Source organism: Piliocolobus tephrosceles, chromosome 3 (assembly GCF_002776525.5).
Source record: "Piliocolobus tephrosceles isolate RC106 chromosome 3, ASM277652v3, whole genome shotgun sequence".
NCBI classification, from domain to species: domain Eukaryota; kingdom Metazoa; phylum Chordata; class Mammalia; order Primates; family Cercopithecidae; genus Piliocolobus; species Piliocolobus tephrosceles.
The window spans coordinates 133,401,948-133,407,437 of NC_045436.1; the positions used below are offsets into that span (position 1 = coordinate 133,401,948).

A 5,490-nucleotide genomic window follows, 5' to 3' on the forward strand; every position below is an offset into this window, starting at 1 on the left:
GCCTTGCTGACATTTTGTATTATTTTCTTCTTTTCAATTTCATTTATTTCTGCTCTGATCTTTATTTTCTCATTTCTTCTACTAACTTTTGGGTTTCGTTTGCTCTCACTTTTCTAGTTCTTTAAGATGTATCATTAGGTAATTTATTTAAAGTTTTTCTTCTTTTTTGACATAGGCACTTAAAGTTATAAATTTCCCTGTTAGTACTGCTTTTGAGGTATCCTATAGGTTGTGTTTCTATTATCATCTGTTTCAAAAAAAAATTTCAATTTCCTTCTTAATTTCTTCATTGACACACTGGTCATTCAGGGGCATATTGTTTAATTTCTATGTGGTTGTACAGTTTCCAAAATTCCTCTTGTTATTAATTTGTGGTTTTATTCCATGCGGTCAGAGAAAATGCTTGATATTATTGCAAATTTTTTGAATATTTTAAGACTTATTTTGTGACCTAGCATATGGTCTATCCTTAAGAATGATCCACATGCTGAGAAGAAAAATGTATATCCTGCTGCCATTGGATGAAACATTCTGTAAATATCTATTGGGTACATTTGTTCTATAGTGCACACGAAGTCTAAATTTTTGTTGTTGATTTTCTCTCTGGGAGATCTGTCCAATGTGGAAAGTGAGGTGTTGAAGTTTTCAGCTACTATTTTGTTGGGGGTCAATCTCTTTTTTTATCTCTAACAATTTTTGCTTTATAAATGTGGCTGCTGCAGTGTTGGATGTGTATGTATTTACATTTATTAGATTCTCTTGCTGAATGGATCCTTTATCATTATATAATTACTTTCTTAGCTCTTCTTACAGTTTTTGTCTTGAAATTTGTTTTTTATAATATAAGTATAGCTAATCCTGCTCTTTCTTGGGCTCAATTTTCATGGAATATCTTTTTCCTTCCCTTTATTTTTCAGTCTATGTGTATCTTTGTAGGTAGTGTGTGTTTCTAGTAGGCAACAGATTACTGCCTCCTGTTCTTTCATCTATTTAGCCACTTTGTTTCTTTTGATTGAAGAGTTTTGTCCATTTACATTCAATATTACTGTTGATAACATTGGACTTACTCCTGCCAGTTTGTTGTCTATTTTCTCGTTGTTTTGGAGTCTTACTTTCCTTTTTTCCTTCCTATCATTCTTAAAGTGAAGGTGATTTTCTCTGGTGATATGATTTAATTTCTCGCTTTTTTATTTTTTGTTTATCACTGTATGTTTTGCAATTTGAAGTTACCATGAGGGTTGAAAATACTATTTTACAGCCCATTATTTTAAGCTGGTAATAACTTAAAACTGATTGCATAAATAATCAAACACACACACAAAAAGAAAACTAAAGAAGGGCTACACTTTAATTTTGTCCCCCCACTTTTTAACTTTTTTTTTGTTTCTCTTTATGTCTTACTGTTCTGTCCATGCCTTGACAAATTGTTGTAGTTATTATTTTTAATTGGTTCATCATTTAATCTTTCTACTTAAGTTGATAGAAGTTTATACAGCACAACTACAGTGTTATACTATTCTGTGTTTTTCTGTGTCTTTAATATTACCATTGAGTTTTGTACCTTCAGATGATTTCTTCTTGCTCATTAATATCCTTTCATTTCAGATTGAAGAACTCCCTTTAGCATTTATTGTAGGACAGGTCTGATGTTGATGAAATTCCTCAGTTTTTGTTGGTCTGGTAAGATCTTTATTTCTCCTTTGTGCTTAAAGGATATTTTTGCCAAATATACTATTCTAGGATGAAATATTTTTCTTTCAGCACTTTAAATATGTCATACCAGTTTCTCCTGGCCTGTAAGATTTCCACTGCAGTCTGCTGTTAGATGTATTGGAGTTCTATTGTATGTTATTTGTTTATTTTCTCTTGTCATTTTTAGAATTCATTCTTTATCTCCTGCGGAGTTTAATCATTAAATGCCTTGAGGTAGTCTTTTTTGGGTTAAATACACTTGATGTTTTATAACCTTCTTGTACTTGAATGTTGATATCTTTCTCTAGGCTTGGGGAGTTCTCTGATATTATCCCTTTGGATAAACCTTCTACTCCTGTTTCTTTCCCTACCTCCCCTTTAAGGCCAATAACTCTTAGATTTGCTTTTTTGAGACTATTTTCTGGATCTTATAGGTCTGCTCATTGTTTTTTATTCTTTTTATTCTTTTTTCTTTCTGCACATTTTTAAATAGCCTGTCTTTAAGCTCACTAATTCTTTTTTCTGCTTGATCCATTCTACTATCAAGACATTCTGATGCATTCTTCAATATGTCAATTGCATTTTTCAACTCTAGAATTTCTGCTTGATTCTTTTTAATTATTTCAATCTCTTTCTTAAATTTATCTAACAGAATTCTGAATTCCTTCTCTGTGTTTTCTTAAATTTTAGTTTCCTCAGAAAAGTTATTTTGAATTCTCTGTCTGAAAGATCATATATCTGTTTCTCCAGGCTTGGTCCCTGGTGACTTACCTAGTTCATTTGGTGGTGTCATGTTTTCCTGTATATTACTGATGCTTGTAGATGTTTGTTGGTGTCTGGGCATTGAAGAGTTAGGTATTTATTATACTCTTCACAGTCTAGGTTTGTGTCTTTCCTTCTTGGAAAGGCTTTCCTGATATTCAAAGGGACTTGTGCCCAATCCCAATAATGCTGTAGTTTTTGTAGACTCACTGAGGTACCATCTTGGTCATCTTGAATATAATCTGGAAGAATTCTCTGGATTACCATACTTGTTCATTTTCTCTTGTTCATTTTGAGAAAATGAACATTTCTCTTGTTCATTTTCCTTACTTTCTCCCAAACACACAGAGTCTTTCTCTCTGTTCTGAGTCACCTGGAACTGGGAGTGTGGTGATGCAAGCACTCCTGTGGCCACCACTACTGATACTGAACTGGAGCAGACTTGAAGCCAGCACAGCATTGAGTCTTGTTCAAGGCCCTTCCCTTCAGAGTGGTGAGTTCCCCAAGGCCCTAGGCATGTCCAGAGATGCTGTCTGGGAGTCAGGGATTGAAGTAAAAACCTTAGCAAATTACCCGATGCTCTAGTTTATGGCAGCTAAGCTGGCACTCAAATCACAATACAGAGTCCCTCCTGCTCTTCTTTTCCCTTTTCACAGGCAGAGGGACCTCTTTCTGTGGCCACCACCACCACCAACCCATGGGGGATTCTGCCAGGCCACTGCTGATGTCGCTTAAAGCCCAAGTGCTCTTCAGTCAGCTTGTGATGGATGCTGCCAGGCCTGGGACTCACCCTGCAGGGAAGTGGGCTCCCCTTTTGCCCAGGGCATGTCCAGAAATGTCATCCAAGAGCCTAGGCCTGGACTCAGGGACTCCAAGAACCTGCTCTACCCCATCGTGGCAGAGCTGGTACCTAGGGTGCAAGACAAAGTCCCAAACAGAAGGAGTCTCCCACCATTGTTGCCATAGCTGGAAATGTGTGTCGTTTCCCCTGAAGACAGCATGTCTCAGAGCCCAAGGCCCATTGTGTACTCCCTGGGTATCACTGCTGGTTATTCAGGGCCCAAGGGCTCTTTAGTTAGCAAATGATAAATCCTGCTCAGACTGATCTTTCCCTTTAAGAAAGAGGGTCTCTTTTGGCCCAGGGTATGTCTTGAAATGTGGTTTGGGAGCTAGTGTCTGGAATAGGGGTTTCGTGACTCTATCTGGTACACTATCCTACTGTGACTGAGCTGGTTTCCAAAAGGCAAGACAAAGTCCTCTTTATTCTTCACTCTGCCCTCCTCAAGCAGAAGGAAGGAGTCACTTTCATTGCTTCAATTTGCATTGCCTGGACCTCTCCCACAGTGAGTCAAGTAGTTCTCACTGTGTACCACCCTAGTTCGCTGGCTCTCAGCCCAGCCTTGCACTAGGATTTGCCTAGAAATTGCAGTCCTTGTGTCCTAGACTGCCTTTCAAGTTTACCTAGGCCCTCAGAGCACTTCAGCCTGTAGTAGCGAGGCTTGCTGAAAAACTCAAGTTCTTACCACTGGGATGAGCAATTCCCTCTGACTAGGGCTATTCCAAATGCTCCCTCTGTGTGCAGGTGCTGGTTGAGGCCAGCAAGGCTTTATTCCCCACTGTGATGGGGCAGCACCCAGTTCAATGTAAAATCCCCAAGTTGCTGCATTTTCCTTCCCCAAAGTGCACAGATTCTCTCTCTCTCTGCACCTCTCTCTGCTGCCAGCAGATGGGGAAAGTGTGGTGTCCATGATTCAAGACTCTCTCCTGCACTCCTCAATGACTCTTTCAGTGATACAAAGTTAAAAGCAGGTAGTATGATTCCTCACCTAAGTTTTGGTTCTTGTGATGGTGCTTTTCCATGGGCAGGTAATTATTAAAATTTGGTGTTCCAGTGAAACGAATGAAAGGTGTAGGCTTCTATTCCACCATCTTGCTCTGCCCCTAACAATAATTTTTTTTTATTAAGTAAGATATTATTATCTTAGATATAACACAAAATTAGGAAAGTTTTGTCTCCATAAAAGCAAGGATGAGTCTGCACTGGGTGTGCCTTATCACCATGCCTCAGAAAATTGAATAAATCAAGGATTTTCTGCTTACAGCCTGGTGAAAGGATGCCAAATCTGTCAAGATCAAGAAAAATAAGGACAATGTGAAGTTTAAAGTTCCAAGTAGCAGATTCCTTTATACCCTGATCATCACTGACAAAGAGAAGGCAGAGAAACTGAACTAGTGCCTGCCCCTGGTTTTGCAGTGAAGGAGCTGAAACGAACCAAATACTCATCTGAACTGTATTAAAATATTAAAAATCCTTTAAAACAAGAAAGCAAGGATGATTCAACATCAGAAAATGAGCCAATGTAACTCACCACATGAATACACTAAAGGAGAAAAACTATAGGATGGTCGTAATAGAGCCAGAAAAAGCATTGGATACAATTCAATAACTTCATGATTAAAAATAAAAACTCTCAGAAAATCAGGTTTAAAAGAGAATGTCCCAATTTATAAAGGTCATGTGACAAATACCTATAATAAACATTATATTTGCTGGAAAGATTGTAGAATTCCATCTAAGATAGAAAACCCCCAAAGCACTAACCGCAGGCTAAAATTGATATATTTAATTACATCAAAATCAGCTTTTCTGTTCCGTGAAAATAGCCGTGTAACAGAGAACTGATGAAGAGTTTGGGGATTCCAGTAGAAAATTAGTAAAAGGAAAAAAACATGTGATTCATGAGAAAAAGGAACTAAAAGGATAAGTTTTAAATGATATCTAATTTATGACAAGATGCTCAAACTCATTTGGGATTTGTAAGAGATGCAAATTTAAACAACAATAGTAACTTCAAATCTATCAGAGCACAGTTTAGAAAACTGGAACTCATGCCAAGTGTTGCAGGGAGATGGGGATGGGGGATGTAAAGATCCTCAGCAGTGCTGTTGGGGATGTAGACTGTTGTAGTCACACTGGAGAGCCTCTGGTCCTATTTGGTCAAATTAAGAATATGCATATCCTCTGACCCAGCAATG

The 5,490-nt window shown here is 37.9% G+C and overlaps 1 pseudogene; it reads left to right on the forward strand.

Moving 5' to 3' along the window:
• Positions 1-4,513: 4,513 nt before the first annotated feature.
• Positions 4,514-4,752, forward strand: LOC111520447 (annotated as a pseudogene).
• The last annotated feature ends 738 nt before the right edge of the window (positions 4,753-5,490 follow it).